The sequence below is a fragment of the Canis aureus genome, chromosome 2 (genome assembly GCF_053574225.1).
Source record: "Canis aureus isolate CA01 chromosome 2, VMU_Caureus_v.1.0, whole genome shotgun sequence".
Taxonomy (NCBI): Eukaryota; Metazoa; Chordata; class Mammalia; order Carnivora; family Canidae; genus Canis; species Canis aureus.
The window spans coordinates 69348427-69372092 of record NC_135612.1 but is presented as its reverse complement, the minus strand read 5'-3'; positions in this window follow the sequence as shown (position 1 = coordinate 69372092).

The following is a 23666-nucleotide window of genomic DNA, read 5'->3' as shown; positions in this document are numbered from 1 at the left end:
ATGAGAATATGAAAAACCAACCACTACAGCATCCATTATGTTTGGCGCCAGCCTGAGTATCTGACTCTTCAGCCATACTGTACATTCCTCACATGAGCACCAAATGGACTTTATTTAGTTTGTGTGTATTTCTTGTTTTATTTTCTTATTCAGTTTAATTATTGTATCTATCACTATGAAAATGCCTGCCCGTAATGAGTTTTCATCTCATACTGATGTTTTATTATACTTCTTCACCAAGTCAGTTCCAGATTCTAGTATTGGAAATGAAATTGTACATTTTAAACATAACTTTATTATTTCAGTGCATCCCTCAATTCTCAACATTAGTAATATGGTCTTATGTGAACAATCCTTTATCTATACCTAGTGTGATTGTCCATGTAAACAGTGATCCAAATATATATATATGAACTTATGAACCAGCCTGGTAACCTCCATCTCCTGGCTTATAATCAAAGGGGTCTTTTGGAAATGCAAATTTGATTACGGCCTCACCTTCTGACACCAACCCCTGTTATGACCAACAAGCCCTTCACTATCTAGTTGCTGTCTTTCTTACAGACTTCTCTCACTCCATCTGCCCACTGCTCTCTGAAATCCAGCCATACTTTCTTCAGCTTTCACTAGAAACTCCACTTCTCAGGATACCTGGCCTCAGAGCCCAGGTCAGGTGCTATTATTACAAGCTTGTAGGTGTGATGGCACCACAATCCTCACATGTTCCAAATACATTTTCCAGTTCCAACTATGTCTTCACTTGTGTGATTACTTTTACCAGGATTTCCTAGTAGCATATGCCACCTTTGTTAGCCATTGCTTCTCAAACATGCAAAACATTGATTGAAATGCAATAGGTACTCAATAAAGTTTTGACAATGGTATAGGCCCTGTGCCAGGTAAGGATGTTGGTCACAATAATGGTCACATTCAGGAATTCTGATCCAATGAGTAAATGTATTAAGGATAATGGGAGATAGGTTTCTCCCTATTGGAAAAGAGAACCATAAATAAGGAAAGAAAAAAAGAAAGAAAGAGAAAGAAAGAAAGAAAAGAAAGAAAGAAGAAAGAAAGCAAGCTAAACTCAAAACTTGTGGTACTTAACTGGAGGTTTGTTTTTTGTTTGTTTGTTTGTTTTACTGAACTCGTGCTTTTAAACAGAAAAAGATCTATTTCAATGTGTGTATGAGTATACATGCACATATTCCTTAGTTCCATCCACTGAGAGAAACTATGATCCTTAGCCTGAACACCCAGTACACAGATCTTGGCTTCTATGTACCATTTCCCAAAGAAAGGAGCCAATGCTTATTGGAAAATATCTGCTTTCATGACTGGACCAAGAAAGTATAATATGAAGCATCTAGTTATATGATAAAATAAAATAAGAAAGTGTTTAGACAATGATAAGGGCATGTCAAAGGACATAGAAGACAGCTGGATGGGGATCCCACTCACAAAATCTAGAAGATCTTGAGCATCAAAACAATAATAGTAAAGGATTATAACTCATTGAATAAACTGTGAAGCTATGAGTGCATACTGATCAGAATATACACATAGTATATGAATTAAAAATAGAGGGATCCCTGGGTGGCACAGTTGTTTGGTGCCTGCCTTTGGCCCAGGGCGCGATCCTGGAGACCCGGGATCGAATCCTGCGTCGAGCTCCCAGTGCATGGAGCCTGCTTCTCCCTCTGCCTATGTCTCTGCCTCTCTCTCTGTGTGTGTGTGACTATCATAAATAAATAAAAATTTTAAAAAATAGATGTTTGATAGAAATGGAATGGAATACTTCCAATATAACCTTCTACAATATTGCTTGTTCATTTAAAAGGGGAAAAGATGGCTTTACAGTGGAGAAGCACATCAGAAACTAACTTAATCACAAAATCAAAATTACATAATTAGTAATGGGAAAAATTAAAGCTGTGAATCATTTGATAGGATGCAATGAGAAGAACATACTATAGATTCTATGATATTCTTGCCCAAAATGCATAATTAGAAACATTACTAATTTTCAAACTAAACTAAATTGAAGGACATTCTACAAAACAGCTCATCTGTAACCTTCAAAAATGTCAACATTATGGAAGTCAAGCAAAGGTTGAGAAACTCTCATCAGTCAATGGAAACAAATAAGAAGTGATAATTGAATGCAAATCCTGATTATGACCTGGATCCTTTTGTTTAAAGATCAGTTGGGAACATTTGTGTAGTGTGTGAACATTAGATGGTGGTAATATATCAATGTTAATTTCCTGATTTGAATGTTTGTATTGTGGCTATTTGGAGACTGTCCTTCTGGGTAGGATAAAATATTTAGCCATGATAGAGCACCATGCCAACAACTTCTTATCAAATAGATCAAGGGAAAAAGTTATACTACACTTAAAATGTTTGCTAGTTTGAGATTGTTTCAAAAGAAAAAAGAATAAATAAGATACTCCAAATAAGGCAAAAGAAAGAAAGAAGATGGAAGGAAGGAAGGAGAAAGAAAGAAGAAAGAAGAAGAAAGAAAGAAAGAAAGAAAGAAAGAAAGAAAGAAAGAAAGAAAGAAGAAGGAAAGAAAGAAAGAAAGAGAAAAAGAAAGAAAGAAAGAAAGAAAGAAAGAAAGAAAGAAAGAAAGAAAGAAAGAAAGAAAGAAAGAAAGAAAGAAAGAAAGAAAGAAAGAAAGAAAAAAGAAAGAAAGGAGAAAGAAAGAAGAAAGAAAGAAAGAAAGAAAGAAAGAAAGAAAGAAAGAAAGAAAGAAAGAAAGTCAATGAAGAGTAAAGGCAGGGGGACAGCTCTCGATCAGTGCTTGACAAACCTGAGTCAAATCCAGCTTGCCACCTGTTTATTTTATTTTTTTAATGGCCTATGACCTAAGAATAACTCTTACATATTTTTATGGTTAAAAAATAAAAATAATCATACTATGCCACAATACATGAAAATTATATGAAATTCAAATTCCAGTGTCCATAAATAGTTTTTTTTTGGAACATAGTCACTTTCACTTATTTTTGTGTTACCTGTGACTGCTTCATACTACAGAACAGGTTGTGTGCTTATGACAGAGACCATGTGCGATGCTCTCATTTCTTTACCTTCCTACTTGTCACAAAGTTAAGTGCAGTGAAGGGTTTTAAGTTTCATGTGTATAATTGTACTATTTTATTAATTCTTATTGCATACCCATCTTATCAAAACAAGAGAAGAAGAGAAAAAATGGACTCCCAACATTGCCCTTTTAAACCATAGTGGACTACGGATTATTTATTTTTTATTCAAACTCAATTAGGCAACATATAGTATATAATTAGTTTCAGATGTAGTGTTCAATTATTTTATTATCAAATTAAATGTCAAAACATCATGTTTCTTATGTCATGACAGTAAACCTAAGCTAAAAGAGTACAATAAACGTTGACATAATCTGACCAAACACTAATTATAATATTTCTAACTTACAGGAAAGAAACAATCAGAAAAGTTAGAACATTTGAAACTGAGGATTCCATCAAAGCAAAATATTCTTCACAAAATAATAAATGAAAATGAGGTTTTAACAAATCTAAATTTTTAAGTGGCACATTTGTTAGCTAAGCAGTAAAAATATTTACCAATCATGAATTATTTAAATTGTGTTTAAAGGCAGCTCCTGAAGACATGTATCCAGAGAAAATAACTTCAAGACATTGGCCTTTCATGGGAAAAGTTGAAAGAGTTGAGAACTTTATAATGATGTCAATGAACAGATAGTTAAATGCTTTCAGGTGGTTTCCTGGGCTCGTGAGGAGTCTATAGACATTAAGTCAGCAGACGTTACCAGATGACTGGGTAGTTGTTTATTTGAGGAGTCAGTGCCAAGTTTGCCAAAGAATTAGCCATAGTAATATTAGTCTGTGTGGATGAACTGCTGGTGAGAACATTTTCAGAGAAGTGGAGAAAACACTAATTCACTACAAGCTGAAGTGGAATCTGCTACAATTTGCTATACCCAATGTTGATAAAAGTATATATGAAACAGACAGAGGTTTACTTGGGCAAACTTCCAAAGCTGGTGAAAATTTGAGATATTAGAAGCCTGTGGTTACTTCTTGTATCAGCCATCAGGAGGTGCTTTGTGGAAAATAGTTGAACCCATCACGTGTTATCAAACTAATAATGTGTTTTTTTTTTCAAACTAATAATGTTAACAGTGTATTTCATTTGCTCTCGTGGACTTCACTGTTATTCTGTGATTTTTTTTTCCAGTAGTAATAAAAGCTAAATATCCTGAATTTACCACATGGCAGTTCATTGGCTTAAAGTTTTATTATCATTGTTTGAGCTCAGGGCCAAATCTGAAAATTTCCTGAACAAGAAAATCTGCCCTCAACCACTATTATATAATATTAAGGGGATTTAAAAAATATATATTAAGGGGATTTAGAAATTAAATTCTCCTTTAGCCCTGATAACATTTTATAAGGAATTCCACATGAAATCACTAGCTGAAAGAGTGATATACAGAATGTAGACTGTGGTAAAGCCATTTCAATGACAACTAATGCTGTTTGAATCATGTCATGTTAATCTGCCTTAAACTCCCCCTGCTATCAAAATTAAAACAAGAAGCAGAATCTCCATTCCCACATAAATGTGCAACAGATAGATTTTATGAGTTCTCACTATGGTTTAAGCAGTGTTTTTCAGACCTCGGCGCAAGTGTAAAGAAAATTTCTGTATTTAAAACACTATTTAAATGTGCAATTGAGGCACTTCCACCCAATCTTCAGCTGAACATGATTAATCTGTAATGTAATGGATATTAAAGGTAAATGTAGAAAAGAATCTAATAAAATTCTATAAAGCCCTCCAAATGATGAATATACTCAATCATATGCTCATAAATTGATATCAACATTTGGCAGTACTAAACTGCTAAAAATATTTAGAGATGAAATATCTAAAAGGATATTACAGATCAATGTCAATAAATGAATACAATGAATACTTACAATTGACATGATTAGAAGGAACACAAACTGAATCCCCATTAAGTGAAATATTACCCTTCCTCCTAAAAATTCTATTATTCTCATTAGTAGATCTGTAGTACAAAAAAAAAAAAACAAATTGTATTCATTATTATTATATTTTGAATTCCATCAGTATAAATTTGGGGGTAATTTGTTTTTCCTTTTATTATATAAGCTCCTAATAGTAGCCTCAATCACAAAATCTTGATCCACAAATCAAAGGTGTGCAAAGTCTCTATTACTCTCTAATCAATGAATCAATGTTAAATTTCTTGGTTGTGATAGTGATACCGACACGTATCGAGTACTTTGTTCTTAATACCAAATGCATTTATATACTGATTAAGTGTCATGAGGTCTACAATATAGTTTTAAATGGTTCAGCAAAGGAAAAACAAATGTGATGCAAATCTGAACAGTTTTAGAATCTTCCTTGAGTGTTTATACTTGTGTTCTGTTCTTTAGTCTCTTTGCAGCTTTGAAATTTTCAGAATAAAATCTGGGAAGGAAAGAGGCCTTTTCTATCATAGCACTATCTAAAGTCACTCTTGGTCAGGCATTGAACCATTGTCCTATTTTATTTTCATGTTACTTATTATGACAATATATATTTTTTTATTTCTTTATTCATGTCCTATCATCATTCCCTTGGGATCATATAAGGTTGAAGATAATAGGTACCAGGCCTGTTTTGTTGTTTGCTCTATTTCAGCAGCTAGGACAACACTAGCCCATACTAGACACTCAACAATTTTTATTGAATAAATGAAAAAAAAGGAAGTGAGAAAAGCAGAAATGAATGAATGAGTGGAATTTCTCACTACAGATGGGTGTATGCTTTGACACAGTCCAGTTAATTGTGTCATGTGCACCTCCAGCCACCAAATAAACTATTGCTTTGTGAACAGGCCTATGTCCTAGCATCTACGTCTGCCTTGGTTCCATTCCACATGTTTGGCTTTCCTTCCTGATCCTGTACTGGTTCCCACCCCAGCTGTGGTCTTGTTCATGCCATTTTGGGTTGATACCTATATTTAGGATTTCTGATTGTGAACTTATAACTTTTCCCTCAAGTGACCTCCTGCCCATTGTATCATAAACAACAGTTCTCAATTTTAGGCCCTCAGAATCAGTCCCACTGGATCAGTCCTGCCCCACTCCTATCCCTTAGAATGGTGAGAATGTAATCTTTCATCTCCCAGGCCAGTCATAGGAGTGATGGTTCCGTCATTTAATGCCCTTTATCCTATTCCCCAAATCCTTCGAAGTAGATCTTATCTCTGTCTGGTGGGAGAAAAAAAACTGAAATGCAGTAAGATCACATAGCTTCTGGGAAATGATAGCAAGTTGTGGTAGAGGCGGACTAAAATTCAAGTCCCCTTAAATTGATCTTTCTGAGTATGCTTTTCCTCTACTGTATTTGCCTGTACTTCTTTCATTCTGGCCTGTAGAGGAAGCAGTTGGCAAGGATATACGTTCTTATACCGTGTCAGTATTTCTAACAATGGTGATTGGGTCTCACTGGGATGAGTACCAAGCCCTGCTGGGAAACTGGGTCTGACTCACAATTGATCCTCACCTCCTCCATTAGGGACTTGCTGAATTAATATGACTCGATAGCCTAAACTTTAAACATTGCACTTCTGTAAAATGCCATTATTGATTCGCACCAGCACAGTAATTAGTAAATTAATCTCTTAGCAGCCTAAAGGGCATACAGATGAACAAAGTACACATATAGAGACTTCAGCCTTGCAGAACAAAGTAGCTCCTCCATCATTCATTTTCCCAGGATCCTGTTTTGTTATCGTAAAAATTATTTGTAATGGCATTGTGGTGCAGAAAGGACAAGGGCAGACATGGGATCCTCACTGCCTACCTTCAAATCCAGGTTCCTTATTCACCAGCTCTACAAGCTTGAGCCATTTCTTATTCTTCATCTGGGATTGTTGAGAGAATACAAGGCTTTCCATGGGGAGTGCTTAGAGCATTATCTGGCATATATGTAGCAATATATCACTATTATTTATCTATATGTTCATTTTCAAAGTCTTTGCCGTGGTCTGTGGGACCCTCATCATCTCATTTCTGCTGCCTCCCTCAGTGACTAGCAGCCACACTGACTGCCTTGCTTTTCCTAGGCCACACTGGCATCTCCCTCCCTGCACCCTTCTCTGCAGAGCTTCTCTGTGGCTTCACTTAGGTCTTGGATCAAATATCCCTGCTTTAGGCATCTACCATATATACCTTATGTCAGTCAACCATCTACCCTATGGAACTCCCTGCCTTTATGCCTCTTTGACATTTTTATCTCCCTTCTCTGCTTTCTGCTTTTCTTTATAGCATTTGTTCCCTGTCATTGCCATTTATTACTTATTATCTATTCCCCAATGGGATGTAATTGGGGCAGGACCCTAATTTTTGTGCACCATTATACCTTAGCATTGAGTACAATGTCAAGCATAAAGTAATCGTGCAATAAATAGTAAGCCAATCTATATTTAATTGATGATTATTAAATTATTTGATTAATATATCCCTGCTATTTTTGCCTTGAGCTAGGTTGTGTGCTGCCTGCATTGGTTCTCCCTGTTTTGTAAGCCCTGCACCATTTTGATAATCTTGGACATCATGGGGGCCTCAACAGATTCTGCTTAAACCCCTCCAGGGTTTGGAGTCATACAGAGGTGCCCTCTGTACCTCAGTAAACTCAGCCCCAAGGAATACAGGACCTATCTTCTGCTAGCTCTGCAGGACAGGCAGATTAGGCCCAGTTTTGCTTGTTTCTGTTTGTGTTGTAACAATTTTTTTCAGTTTGCAAAATATCATATCATGCTGTAATAATGAATGTCTTTCACTATGCCATATGTACTTTCCCCGAGGAAAGTCTAAAATATCCCTTTCCTCCCTAACCCATTCACCGTAATAAGTTTCCACTAAACTTCCCCAGTTTTTGTTTTCCAAATGCATAATGAGGGTAATAGACCCATTGGCGAGATTATTGTGAAAATTAGCAACACTATTCATAAAGTGGTTGGCACAGAACAAACTTCAATAAACAGCTCCTAGCTGCTTCTTTTACCAAATTATTAGTGTTGCCCTTGGAACTGTATTTGGTGCACTATCCTGGTCTGCATATATAGCATTTCTCTCCTAAGCAAATGTTTTGACAGCAAAGCAGAGAAAGCCATGACCAAAAGATTCCCTCTTTTATTTCCAAGGTTTCTTGGCCACGTTGTCTTTGTTAACCATTCAGTGAAACCTAGAGTCAAGGTGTGTAGTTTGCTACCTGCTGAGGCCTCATCTCTGTGGGCTGCAAAGGAAACGACTGCCTTGATTTGTTTGATTTTGCATTGCATCCAGGTACACCTTCAATATTGGGACTGTCCATAATTGAATGTTTTGCTACGCAGGCTTGAGTTATCAAACAGTAAAAGTGATGCAGGGCTCAGGCAAGATTGCAACAAATTATAGGAGGCATCTTCCTGGGTTGATTGCCTTTGTATTTAATTGTATGCTAATTATTAGTTCTGCAAGACCGTTACTCAAAAGAAATAGCAAAGTAACAGCAAAGAAAAGAAAAAAAGAAAAAGAAAGAAAGACAATGCTTGAGTATACATGTCAGTCTCACGGGGCAATTTACCAAATTAAAAGACTTAAAAACAAACTGTATGTGAATAATTTCAGGGGACATAGCAGGCGTAGTTGCCTAGAAATGCAAGTATACAGAAATACGGAATTCCTCTTATCAGAAGTAGGCATCTACTACTAGGGGTTCCCAGCTCAGTTGATGGAATGCAAGGAGGAAGCTTGCCTGTGATGCGGGCAGTGGGCCAACCATGACCTTCTTTGTCATCAAGTTGTCCATCACCTTCTTAAGGTGAAGAACTGCCCTTCTTGTGCCTGTTAAAAAGATCTACTGGATCACTGTATCCTATTGATTAATGTTCAAATGCATTAGATAAATGCATTGGATAAATGTCCGACACTGTGTTTCTTTGATCATCATTTGCCTACACTTGGAGTGTTTGGAGTCATTCTGGACTTATTTGACTTACTTTTTCTTCTCTGACCAGACATGCTCTTGCCTAGCCATGGGCTGTCTGCTGTATTCCGGATGCCTTCCTACCTGCCCTTCCTAACTCCTTTACTCTGCATCTCATCTGAAATGCCCACTGGAGACCCAGCACTCATGCCACCCCCTCAGCAGGGAGAGAAATTTGTTTCAAGCCCTTAGGGAAGTTTGCTCCACCTTCTCTGAATCCCACAGCCCTGGGCTCCTACCATCCTCTTCAACCGCTTACTCTCTTGTAGTGTGTGAGCTCCTGGGGAAAGCAAACATGCCTTTGCTCTAGAGATAGACCACAGCACACTGAGCAGGTGCCCAGCAAACAGTTCCATGATAACAGCCAGACTTGCCCTGTGGTGCTCAAGTACAGAGATAAACCAGAAAAAATTCTGCTAACCTAACTACTCAAATCCAATCCTGCTTCCTACAGTCCAGTTTCAAAAGGAAAAGATAAGAACAACTCGAAACTTCGATTTATCCACTGTCATGTCTGTCTTCTCCAAAAGAATGAATGCTTCTTAATGTTGTTCACCCTATCCACCCCAAGACCTGCCTGCAGTGGTCTTTTGGCTCCTCTTTCCCATCCCTAACCCTTGATTCTGCTAATTATTCTGCCTAGAATATTCTTTCTCAACTCTTCTTACTGAATTAGTTAGGCATCTGTTTTAAGTGGGGGTCTCCAGAAATCAATACTGAAAGAGGATTTATTTGCAAATGATTTATTAAAGATGGTTTCGTGACAGAGATCTACCTATAAGGAGTGGAGGAAGCAAAAAAGGGAAGAGCTAAATAGGACCAAGAACTCAGGCAAAGTGTCCAAGAGGATTGGCTTCCACCTTTCCCAGAGGGAAATTCTTAATTGGAAAATGTGAGCTGTTTCTACCAGAACAAGAGAATTGGGCTTACCTAAATTGGGCTTACCTGAACCCCTACATCTGTCTGCTAGTAGTCAAAGGCTACCTGGCAGGAATATAGTCCCAGGTACCTCCTGTTATCTGTGCCTACAAGTAGCCTGAGGTCAGGTCCCCCAGGAAAACCCATAGTTATTTGTATGAGAAGCCAAAGAAAACTTGGGAAACCTTGCTAGTATATGAAATAAATAAGCAAACAAGCTGATTCACAGAAAGTAAATACAGAAATGTACAAAGAATTCAAGGGGACCTGGGTGGAACACAGATATTGCCTGCTCCAGGTGCTCTGTGTTCCTTGACACAAAAGAACAACATATTGGACAACAGGCTGACAAGATGAGCTGGGTGTGATGCAGATGGTTGGGAACCCCAGTGCAAGCAAAGAGCTTGGCATACAAACTGTCCCAGCTCTGCTCAGAATCTGTTATCTTCAACCTCCTTAAAGACTTTGTCCATCAATTATCCCTGTAAGTTTCTGCTGTCTTCTTCTCAGAATATAAATAAGTTCAAGGAGCCCCTCCATGTCCAAAACTAAAGGGAAGGGAAGGGAAGAGAAGGGAAGGCAAGGGAAGGCAAGGAAAGGCAAGGGAATTCAAAGGAAGGCAGGAGAAGGCAAGGCAAGGGAAGGGAAGGCAAGGGAAAGCAAGGGATGGAAGGAAGAGAAGGAAGGGAAGGGCAGGGAAGGGACAGGGTGAAAAGAGTGAATCAGAAAGAGAGAGAGCCTAACTCTGCATTTTTCTTATGCTAAGCTTATGGAAAGACCGATTCATATTTTCTCCATTTTCTTACCACTTGTTCCCTTTTTTATTTTCTGCACTTTCTTATCTCCTGTTTCTTTTTCAAGCTCCTGCAATCAAGATTGTTCTATCCTCCAGGTAACTGGCTCTATATCCTTTAAAGTCACCTATTGTTAAATTCTGGGGAAGCTGTCCCATGCTCTGCTTCAGATGACAGGTGTTCACCACCTCTGTCCCTTCTGAAGCTGCCCTGCACCTGTGGCCATGTTTCTTCATCATTCTTCACTGTGTCCAGGATGAACTTCAGGGCTGAGCAAACTTTCAGGAGCACAACAGGAAGGAAAAGGAGCTCAATAAATGTTTCTTGGCTTACTAGTAATAGCCCATTTCGTTATCAGCACATGCTTAGCTGCAGTGCCCCTCAACATGTCTCCTGTTAGTTCATACCAGAAGTCCAATGGGAGGCAGTTGGCAGATGTAGGAACTGAGCTGCTAGACATCTTTAGGGTGATGATGTTGGTGGAAGAAAGGGCCACTGCTTTTACTGTCACTGACAGTCTTGGTATTAAAGGTCTGGCATCTCCTTCAAGTCAAGTTATTTCTACCCCGTAATCCTCTTCACTTTCCTTCCATTCTCTACACTCCACCAGCAGATAAGGGGGCCACTTAATCAGAATCCTCATTTTGTAGCTATTCCTAGATAGGGATTGAGATGAAGATCTCTTGGGATGAATATCTCTATTCATCCTATGTCTCAGTATCTCAGTATCTCTGCATCTACCTATTATCTATGTATCTATGTGTCTGTCTGTTTATCTATCCATCCATTCATCTATCTATGGAGAAATTTTAAGGCTCACATGATTGCAGACCTGTGAAAAATCCAAGTTGTACAGAGCAGGCCAGCAGATAGAGACCCAGGGAAGAGTTGTGGTTTGACTCCATAGATCATCTACTAGCAGAATTCTTTTTTCTCAGAGAAGATCTCTTGTTTAGTAAGGCCTTCAACTGATTGGATGAGGCTCACCTATGTTAAAAAGGGTGTTACATTCTACTCAAAGTCCACAGATTTAAATATTAATGTCATCTAAAACCAGCCTTCATAGATACATCTAGAATAATGTTTGACCAAAGATCTGGGCACCAAGGCCCAGGAAAGTTGATGCATAAAATTAACCATCACACATATGTAAAATCATGTTCGCTTAGATTGAATCCTTTTGCACCTCTGAGGGGTTTGGAAAGCATTAGAGAAAGTATATATATCTTATTTCATTATCACTTATACTGGGCGTCCTGGGCCTAGGCTTGTGCTATGCCCCATGACACTTGGGTTATATGGTCTTGGGAAAAATTACTACACAAGTTAAATGAACAAATCAAGAAGGAATGAAAAGCATAGTAAGATGGATGAATACTTAGGAACAAAAGTTCAGAGAAGCAGTGTAGCCAACTGGTGAAAGGAAGAACTCTAGGACCAGACACTCTTAAATTCTACTTCCACTGCTTACAAGTTGTGTGACCCTGGGTGAGTCACTTAACTCCTATGTACCTCAGTTTCCTCTCTGTAAACTAGGAACAATAAGAGCACCTATCATGTAAGGTTTGTGTGTGGATAAAACAAGTTAAAATATGTAAAAGTTTTAGAACATAATATATTTAGTGGATGTGGTAAGCACTGTGTGAATATTGGTATTATTTTACTGGCATTGCTTAAAGAAGTTAAGTGATAATCAACAATGCCATTTATAAAAGGTATAATATAATCCAGTATCTATCCTTGACAGGTGATAAATTATCTGCACCTGCCATATTTCATCCATTCTCACAAATATCTTACTAGATATGCATATTGTTAAATACTAAGGTAAAAAGAGACTTAGAGTAGGACCCAGTCTCAGGGTTTGACTATAGCTTCTGAGCTTCTTCCACCAGTAATACCATCCTACATCAGGCACAGCTCTTCAATGTATGGCAGAAATATCAGAGCAGCCATCAGTCTGACACATGACAAATTTGAAGGTTATGGGCATGCTTCCAAAGAAGGCAGGTTCATATGGTAAGCTGATTCACTCACATTTGATATTTTGCCTTCTGATCATCAAAGTCAAATGCTGCTGGCAAATAATTCAATATGCATGGGCTGCACCTGGGGATTCTAATTTCCCAGAGGGATGTGGCTTCCTTCCCCTCTATTAACTCAACCTTGATCCTTGAGAATCTAGAAACCCTACACAATTCTTCAGGAGGAGAGCCATTCTCGTCCATGAAAACTGAACTTGATCCAAGTGGGCCATCCAGTCTTCAGAATGGCTTCATCTATGTCTCCTCCAGGCTCCAAATATTAAATGTCAAGTCCAGATTGTGGCAAGGGTCTGAGAATGGAGCCAAGAGAACAGCTATAATGTAGAGCTGTTCTACCCAGGACTGGTTGACCCTAAGAATGAACTTTGGCACACCAGTGTTTGAATCTATCTGTTGAAACACATCCTCTCCCTTCCTTTCTCCATCCTGCTTTATTACACACTCTGCTTCAACCAGAAGAACCTATGCATTGGTCTGACTCAGCATTTTCATAGATGGCTCATGAGTATCTTATTGAATGAACTCAGGTCTAAATAACACATTTTTTTCTCTTATTAAATCTTGATGCTAAGCCTCTTCATTCACTGGACTGGTGGAAAAGAATTTTTCATTATTAGTACTCCATTCTCTTTTTAAAGTTTCAAAAGAATTCTGGAGGCTTTCTCGGTGCCCCCCAAAATCTCTATTTATGGTTGCTGCTGGTATCCCAGTCTTCTCAGCCCACAAAATCCATGTGGTATCTAGCCCAGGAGGGACAGAAATCCTTGTATTTCAGGTTCAGACTTCTTCAGTGCATTTCATGGACATTTTCTCTTCAAAGTCTTGCTGATTCTTGAATCCCTCTGACTTTAGTCTGACACATCTACCATCTGCCTACAACTGTTCCTTCTCAGCCTTGAGAGAAATCTCAGTCAACTTTGGTTCCTTCTCTTCCTCTTTCTCCTCAAGAACTTAGCTAGCCCCTTGGAGAATAATGGCCAAAATGAGGGGTTGTTTGCAATCAATTTCTGCCTATGTCTTGCTACATATCCTAAGCTAGAGAAGAGCAAGACCTGGCTATCCATTCAGAATGCCAGAGAAGGCAAATACAGAGAGATATCTTAATCCATTCATGCTACTTTCATGAAAGTACCATAAATCAGGGGGCATAAACATGAAACATTTATTTCCCAGAGTTCTGGAGGCTGAGAAGTCCAAAATCAAGGCTCTAGCTGATTCAGTTTCTGGTGAGAACCTACTTTCTAGTTAATAGATGCCCATTTTCTTCTTTTCTTTTTTTTTAAGATTTTATTTATTTACTCATGAGAGACACAGAGAGAGGCAGAGACATAGGCAGATGGAGAAGCGGGCTCCCTGTGGGAGTCCAGTGCAGAACTCAATTGCAGAACCCTGGGATCATGATCTGAGCCAAAGGCAGACGCTCAACCATTGAGCCACCCAGGTGCCCCTAGATGCTCATTTTCTTGTATCTTTACATGGTGGAAGGAGTGAAGGAACTCTCTGGGGTCTCTTTTTTTATAGATTTTATTTATTTGTTCATGAGAGACAGAGAAAGAAGCAGACATAGGCAAAGGGAGAAGCAGGCTCCTCGAGGGGAGCACAATGTGGGACTCAATCCTAGGACCCTGGGATCATGACCTGAACCAAAGGCAGACGCTCAATCACTGAGCTACCCAGGTGCCCCCTGGGTCTCCTTTGTAAGGGCACTAATCCATTCATGAAGAGCGCCACCCTCGTGACCTAATCACCTCCGAAAGGACCCATCCCTTAATACCATTGCATTAGAGGTTGGAATTTAAACATATGAAGTTCAGGGGGACACAAATATTCAGTCCAAAATAGGGGAAAAAAACACAAACTGGTAACTAAATAATATATCTCCCCAGTCACTTTTTTTTTAATTTATTTTTTATTGGTGTTCAATTTACTAACATACAGAATAACCCCCAGTGCCCATCACCCATTCACTCCCACCCCCCGCCCTCCTCCCCTTCTACCACCCCTAGTTCGTTTCCCAGAGTTAGCAGTCTTTACGTTCTGTCTCCCTTTCTGATATTTCCCACACATTTCTTCCCCCTTCCCTTATATTCCCTTTCACTATTATTTATATTCCCCAAATGAATGAGAACATATAATGTTTGTCCTTCTCCGACTGGCTTACTTCACTCAGCATAATACCCTCCAGTTCTATCCACGTTGAAGCAAATGGTGGGTATTTGTCATTTCTAATAGCTGAGTAATATTCCATTGTATACATAAACCACATCTTCTTTATCCATTCATCTTTCGTTGGACACCGAGGCTCCTTCCACAGTTTGGCTATCGTGGCCATTGCTGCTATAAACATCGGGGTGCAGGTGTCCCGGCGTTTCACTGCATCTGTATCTTTGGGGTAAATCCCCAGCAGTGCAATTGCTGGGTCGTAGGGCAGGTATATTTTTAACTGTTTGAGGAACCTCCACACAGTTTTCCAGAGTGGCTGCACCAGTTCACATTCCCACCAACAGTGTATGAGGGTTCCCTTTTCTCCGCATCCTCTCCAACATTTGTTGTTTCCTGCCTTGTTAATTTTCCCCATTCTCACTGGTGTGAGGTGGTATCTCATTGTGGTTTTGATTTGTATTTCCCTGATGGCAAGTGATGCAGAGCATTTTCTCATGTGCATGTTGGCCATGTCTATGTCTTCCTCTGTGAGATTTCTGTTCATGTCTTTTGCCCATTTCATGATTGGATTGTTTGTTTCTTTGGTGTTGAGTTTGATAAGTTCTTTATAGATCTTGGAAACTAGCCCTTTATCTGATATGTCATTTGCAAATATCTTCTCCCATTCTGTAGGTTGTCTTTGAGTTTTGTTGACTGTATCCTTTGCTGTGCAAAAGCTTCTTATCTTGATTAAGTCCCAATAGTTCATTTTTGCTTTTGTTTCTTTTGCCTTCGTGGATGTATCTTGCAAGAAGTTACTGTGGCCGAGTTCAAAAAGGGTGTTGCCTATGTTCTTCTCTAGGATTTTGATGGAATCTTGTCTCACATTTAGATCTTTCATCCATTTTGAGTTTATCTTGGTGTATGGTGAAAGAGAGTGGTCTAGTTTCATTCTTCTGCATGTGGATGTCCAATTTTCCCAGCACCATTTATTGAAGAGACTGTCTTTCTTCCAATGGATAGTCTTTCCTCCTTTATCGAATATTAGTTGCCCATAAAGTTCAGGGTCCACTTCTGGATTCTCTATTCTGTTCCACTGATCTATGTGTCTGTTTTTGTGCCAGTACCACACTGTCTTGATGACCACAGCTTTGTAGTACAACCTGAAATCTGGCATTGTGATGCCCCCAGATATGGTTTTCTTTTTTAAAATTCCCCTGGCTATTCGGGGTCTTTTTTGATTCCACACAAATCTTAAAATAATTTGTTCTAACTCTCTGAAGAAAGTCCATGGTATTTTGATAGGGATTGCATTAAACGTGTAAATTGCCCTGGGTAACATTGACATTTTCACAATATTAATTCTGCCAATCCATGAGCATGGAATATTTTTCCATCTCTTTGTGTCTTCCTCAATTTCTTTCATAAGAGTTCTATAGTTTTGAGGGTATAGATCCTTTACATCTTTGGTTAGGTTTATTCCTAGGTATCTTATGCTTTTGGGTGCAATTGTAAATGGGATTGACTCCTTAATTTCTCTTTCTTCAGTCTCATTGTTAGTGTATAGAAATGCCACTGACTTCTGGGCATTGATTTTGTATCCTGCCACGCTACCGAATTGCTGTATGAGTTCTAGCAATCTTGGGGTGGAGACTTTTGGGTTTTCTATGTAGAGTATCATGTCATCGGCGAAGAGGGAGAGTTTGACTTCTTCTTTGCCAATTAGAATGCCTTTAATGTCTTTTTGTTGTCTGATTGCTGAGGCTAGGACTTCCAGTACTATGTTGAACAGCAGTGGTGAGAGTGGACATCCCTGTCTTGTTCCTGATCTTAGGGGAAAGGCTCCCAGTGCTTCCCCATTGAGAATGATATTTGCTGTGGGCTTTTCATAGATGGCTTTTAAGATGTCGAGGAATGTTCCCTCTATCCCTACACTCTGAAGAGTTTTGATCAGGAATGGATGCTGTATTTTGTCAAATGCTTTCTCTGCATCCAATGAGAGGATCATATGGTTCTTGGTTTTTCTCTTGCTGATATGATGAATCACATTGATTGTTTTACGGGTGTTGAACCAGCCTTGTGTCCCAGGGATAAACCCTACTTGGTCGTGGTGAATAATTTTCTTAATGTACTGTTGGATCCTATTGGCCAGTATCTTGTTGAGAATTTTTGCATCCATGTTCATCAGGGATATTGGTCTGTAATTCTCCTTTTTGGTGGGGTCTTTGTCTGGTTTTGGAATTAAGGTGATGCTGGCCTCATAGAACGAATTTGGAAGGACTCCATCTCTTTCTATCTTTCCAAACAGCTTTAGGAGAATAGGTATGGTTTCTTCTTTAAATGTTTGATAAAATTCCCCTGGGAAGCCATCTGGCCCTGGACTCTTGTGTCTTGGGAGGTTTTTGATGACTGCTTCAATTTCCTCCCTGGTTATTGGCCTGTTCAGGTTTTCTATTTCTTCCTGTTCCAGTTTTGGTAGTTTGTGGCTTTCCAGGAATGCATCCATTTCTTCTAGATTGCCTAATTTATTGGCGTATAGCTGTTCATAATATGTTTTTAAAATCGTTTGTATTTCCTTGGTGTTGGTAGTGATCTCTCCTTTCTCATTCATGATTTTATTAATTTGAGTCTTCTCTCTCTTCTTTTTAATAAGGCTGGCTAATGGTTTATCTATCTTATTAATTCTTTCAAAGAACCAACTCCTGGTTTTGTTGATCTGTTCCACAGTTCTTCTGGTCTCGATTTCGTTGAGTTCTGCTCGAATCTTTATTAACTCCCTTCTTCTCTTGGGTGTAGGATCTATTTGCTGTTTTTTCTCTAGCTCCTTTATGTGTAAGGTTAGCTTTTGTATTTGAGTTCTTTCCAGTTTTTGAATGGATGCTTGTATTGCGATGTATTTCCCCCTTAGGACTGCTTTTGCTGCATCCCAAAGATTTTGAACGGTTGTATCTTCATTCTCATTAGTTTCCATGAATCTTTTTAATTCTTCCTTAATTTCCTGGTTGACCCTTTTATCTTTTAGCAGGATGGTCCTTAACCTCCACGTGTTTGAGGTCCTTCCAAACTTCTTGTTGTGATTTAGTTCTAATTTCAAGGCATTATGGTCTGAGAATATGCAGGGGACAATCCCAATCTTTTGGTATCGGTTCAGACCCGATTTGTGACCCAATATGTGGTCTATTCTGGAGAAAGTTCCATGTGCGCTTGAGAAGAATGTGTATTCAGTTGAGTTTGGATGTAAAGTTCTGTAGATATCTGTGAAATCCATCTGGTCCAGGGTATCATTTAAAGCTCTCATTTCTTTGGAGATGTTGTGCTTAGAAGACCTATCGAGTATAGAAAGAGCTAGATTGAAGTCACCAAGTATAAGTGTATTATTATCTAAGTATTTCTTCACTTTGGTTAATAATTGATTGATATATTTGGCAGCTCCCACATTCTCCCCAGTCACTTTTATATTTCTCATCCTCAAACTTTTCCCACCCCAACTAGAATGCATATCCCATTTTTAAAATTTTTTGTATTGGAGTTCAATTTGCCAACATATAGCATAACACCCAGTGCTCATCCCACCAAGTGCCCCCCTCAGTGCCCATCATCCAGTCACCCCAACCCTCCGCCCACCTCCCCTTCCACTACCCCTTGTTAATTTCCCAGAGTTCGGTGTCCCTCATGTTTTGTCACCCTCACTGATATTTTCACTCATTTTCTCTCCTTTCCCTTTATTCCCTTTCGCTAATTTTTATATTCCCCAAATGAATGAGACCTTATAATATTTGTCCTTTTCCAATTAACTTATTTCACTCAGCTTAATACCCTCCAGGTCCCTCCATGTCAAAGTAAATGGCGGATATTTGTCATCTCTAATGGCTGAGTAATATTCCATTGTATACATAGAGAGGATATGTGGTACATATACCACATCTTCTTTATCCATTCATCTTTTGATGGACACCGAGGCTCCTTCCACAGTGTGGCTATTGTGAACATTGCTGCTATAAACATTGAGGTGCAGGTGTCCCAGCATTTCACTGCATCTGTATCTTTGGGGTAAATCCCCAGCAGTGCAATTGCTGGGTCATAGGCGAGACCTATTTTTAACTCTTTGAGGAACCTCCACACAGTTTTCCAGAGTGGCTGTACCAGTTCACATTCCCACCAACAGTGCAAGAGGGTTCCCCTTTCTCCACATCTTCACAAACATTTGTTGTTTCCTGTCTTGTAAAGCAATCAATGTGATTGATCATATCAGCAAGAGTAAAAACAAGAACCATATGATCCTCTCAATAGATGCAGAGAAAGCATTTGACAAAATACAGCATCCATTCCTGATCAAAACTCTTCAGAGTGTAGAGATAGAGGGAACATTCCTCAACATCTTAAAAGCCATCTATGAAAAGCCCACAGCAAATATCATTCTCAATGGGGAAACACTGGGAGCTTTTCCCCTAAGATCAGGAACAAGACAGGGATGTCCACTCGCACCACTGCTATTCAACATAGTACTAGAAGTCCTAGCCTCAGCAAGCAGGCAACAAAAATAAATAAAAGGAATTCAAATTGGCAAAGAAGTCAAATTCTCCCATTATATTTAGAATCTTGCCATCACTGAATATGTTTTAGGTTAGGTTCCCTCTGAAGATCATCCTGAGACAAATATTTGAGTTTATACTTTCTTTGGGAGGTGGCCAGGAAACACAGGTGAAAGAGCTGGGAAATGAGATGGAGAAAGAAGGAAGCCATTCCAGGTGTACTGATGAGCAGGTGACCACGTGCAGCTAGGCCCAATCCTAAAGGGGTCTCTGAGCAACAGCATGGAACATTTCTTAGTGTTGCCCTGCTGGATGGCTGAGCTGGGGTATTTATCCAAGAATTCTTGGATAAATATTCATCACTGGCTGAGAGCTACTTCCAGAGGCACTAACTCCCCAGAATGTCTATCCTTTCTCAGTCAGAGTAAAGAAGTCACAGGCATGTGCAATAGGAAGTTATTGGTACAGGAAAAAGGACCTGAGTCTCCAACCAGCAGTGGCTACTGTCTACCCTCCAGATGGACCTTCCCAAGGGTTTCCTGTTCCAGCCAGTAGTTTCTGCAGACTCTGAGCTCCAATCATGATAATCCATATGCTGAGCCCTCAACACACATGAGGAACTATGCTCTTCATATACAACACTCATTTCATTATCATAAGCATTGTATGTGATTAATACCATTATTTTCTGCATTGAAGACATGAAAAACCAAGGTTCATGAAGGTTTCCGTGACTTGCCCACATCCACAGTGTGTAATTTGCAGCTCCTGGACCTGAACCAGGATACTCTGACCCTGTACCATCACTGAGCTGTGGAGACCAGATGGCTTCTGAAGGACCTTACCTCATAGGGATTGGTATAAAGATGCAGCAGAAGCTCTGCTGAAACGTGTGGCTGCACCAGGTTCTCACTCTCCCGCCTCCTGTAGTGGATTGTGTGTTCTTATTTATCCTTCTATGAATGACAAATTCATTCCTTCTATATTGTCCTAGCATATTCCAGATGGTTTAGTTGTCTTAAAGCACTATCATCTTATCTCCAGTACCTGAAACAGTGCCTGACATGCAGAAGGCAATCAATAAATGAGCAAAAATGGTGGTGTGGAAATGGTGCATTAGTGCTCTCATGTCTCCATCACAGTGGTGGGGAATCTCACCCTAGACAGGTGAGGAAACATTCCCTGTGGCTAACAGGCTAACACATGGCTGGTGAGAGAGGGGGCCAAGATCTGAACCATGGCATTTGAGTCCTATGCTCAGCCATTTGGCTACACTGTCTCCTCATCTCCACCCTGCCAGACATGGCACAAACCACATGCAATGACCAGGTCCACTATTCAGAGGGATTTCTATGGAGCTAATTCAGAGAATAGACAAGGAAGACCTGTTAGGAAGATATTTCACTAGTTCACAGAAGAGATAGGAATCTGCACTGAAGTCATAGCTGCAAGAAAGGAAAGGAAGGGGTGGTCAGATTTGGGATATATTTCAGAGACAGTTTTTATGTGATTTTAATTATATGTCATAGTAATACCCTGTAATTATACAGGAACTCTGTTGATGTGGTGGTAGGTGTGGAGGAATGGAAAGTGTTCTGTAGTCCTACGATTAGGTCTCAGTTCTGGAGTTAGCCTGTGTCCTTGGGCTACAATCTTCAATTCTCAGCATCCCTCTTCTGGATAGGTGAGACAAGAAGGCTGGAGGAGGACTGGAGCTGAGTCTGTCCCTTCTCCTGGAGGGAAAACTCATGGAAGTACAGGGCCCCCTCAGGATGTTGTCTCTCAAGCTGGCACATGTGTTGGTCTCCAACAGCTTGTCTGTCACAGTTTCAGGTGTTCCTACCAGGCTGTGCAACAGCTTCTGCTCCTGATAAGCTGGGATTCTCTATTTGCACCTGTCTCCTCAGTGTTTGAAGGTGGCGGTTTGCCCTGCTAGCTTGATCATCTGATGGATCTAAGAATAGTTGCTTATTCTCAGTTGGTTTAGCCTTTTTTACCATTTTGAGAACAAGAGTTAAGATTTCCAAGTTCTCTACATGTCAGACCAGAAACTTGAAGCCTTTCATTATATTTCTATGATTTTTGATTCAATATTGGCCTTCTCCCCTAGAATGGAAGCTTCATGAAAGCAGGGATTTGTTAAAGACTATATCCTCAGGGCTATAGAGTGCTTGGCATAATAGGGGCTTAATATGTGTTGAATGAATTAGACCACAATGCCTCTGTGTGTATGTGAGTGTGTGTGTGTGTGTGTGTGTGTGTGTGTGTGTGTGTTTTGGAATGGAATGACTGTGTACTTTAGGCTAACCTAGGCTTGATTTCCTTTTTAAAAAGAAATTTATTACTTGTTAAATCAAAGTTGTATATATTTAAGATGTACAACATGATGTTTTGACATCACAGTAAAATGATTACTAGTCAAGGTAGTTAACACAGCCATCTCTTCAAATAGTTACCAGTTGTGTGTGTGCCCTGAGAGTACCTGAAATCCGCTATCTCAGTAAATTTCCAGGCAGTGAAATTTTGAACATGTTAGCTTCTCTAGCTCTCCTCACTTATAAAGTGGAGCTGCTAACCTCCACCCCACTAGGCAGCTATAGAGATTAAAAAAGAGAACCAAAACAAGACACCTAAAAATGACTGCTATGTAATAAGTTTCCAATGAATGCTGGTCCCCTCACCCTGATCTTCCCCAGTTAATGGTATTCATTAGCAAACTGATTGGTTGACTCTAGAAATATAAAACGTGATTTAGTTGCTTCATAACACAGTTTTCCCAGTTTGGGTAAGAAAGGCCGTGGTTGGATTTATGAGATAAATAAGGGCATGAATCGTTTGCGATTATCTTCTATTTCTTGTTTATTCTGCTTCTCTTCTATTTCTTCTCAATAAGGATAACTGAGGGGAGGCCAACCAGTGAATCTCTATGTTGCTAACTAACCTGGCATTACTGGTCTGTGGCAAAGTTAATTTGGGTTGCAAATAATGAGCCTATTTAGCAGAGTTTTTGGTAATTTGACTCACCCTGTTTCTTTCATTATTTTATCCTCTGCACTATTTGGGAAAGTGATTAATTGGGAAATAGTGTGAGAATTCTGTGGTTGACAGCCACAGAGGCGTTGAGAGGAATGAGTTGACTGCTGACAGAGACAGAAGACAAACAATGTCCAAGCGATCAGGGTCTTGATCAAACATCCTGAGGGGCCAGTGAAACCACCCTCCCCCCAACCCCAAGGGAGATTTTGGCACCAAAGATACCCAAGCTGAAGAATCAAAAGGTGTGAATTCTAATCCAGTAACAGGAGCCAATTTAGAAATCTTGACAGGTAATGAGACACTCACATCCGCCAAGGTGAACAGATGGCCTCCTTCAGAGGACACGGCACAATTGTCACTAAAAACAGGCCCTCAGACTGTGTGAAAAGAGGGTGGTTCTCCAACCTGGACACCCTGTGAAGACAGGATGGACCACATTGAGAAGAGAGAAAGGGAGGGGAAATTTGAGAATGAGAGGTGTTTTGTAGAAATAGATAGCTTGGGAGATAACTCTGTCTTTGGTCTAGGATTTCTAAGGAGTGTGCCATTGTGTATTCATTGCTGAAATAAAAAGTACTGTGACACCTGACAGAAACACAGGGATTTGGGGATTTAAAGAAAGAACATCAGAATAATTTGTGTTTGTTTTGTTCCTAACATATGAAGTATCCAAACTCTTTCTGGGTATTGACACATAAAATGATATATGTTTTTTCCCCTATCAAATGACTAAAAATATAATTGAATCTATGTCTTATTTTAATCCTCCTCAGAATTGGACTTTATCCCAACAGAATGCTGTGTGCATAATGTATGAAGTTTTCAGAAAACAGTATTGAACAGGCAGTTCATCTGACCTTGGATAAAACAGTACTGAAAGGCACTACAATTCCCTTTCAGACTCTGGAGTGCTCCAGACTTGGCATATTCACCCTTCTGTGGGGTTCCTTATGGCTCCCCTCTCAGGAAGGCAGACTAGGCATGTCTTACTGACAAGTTGGATACAGTGCATTCACTCTTGTACTTCAGGAGGGGTGAGCAGATCTGGTTCATCCTAAAAATTTGTTGATAATTGTTGAGGTGGAAAGCTACCCTTCCCAGTGTCCCTGTAAAGTGTTTTCTCCCCTAAGCAAATACCATGTCTG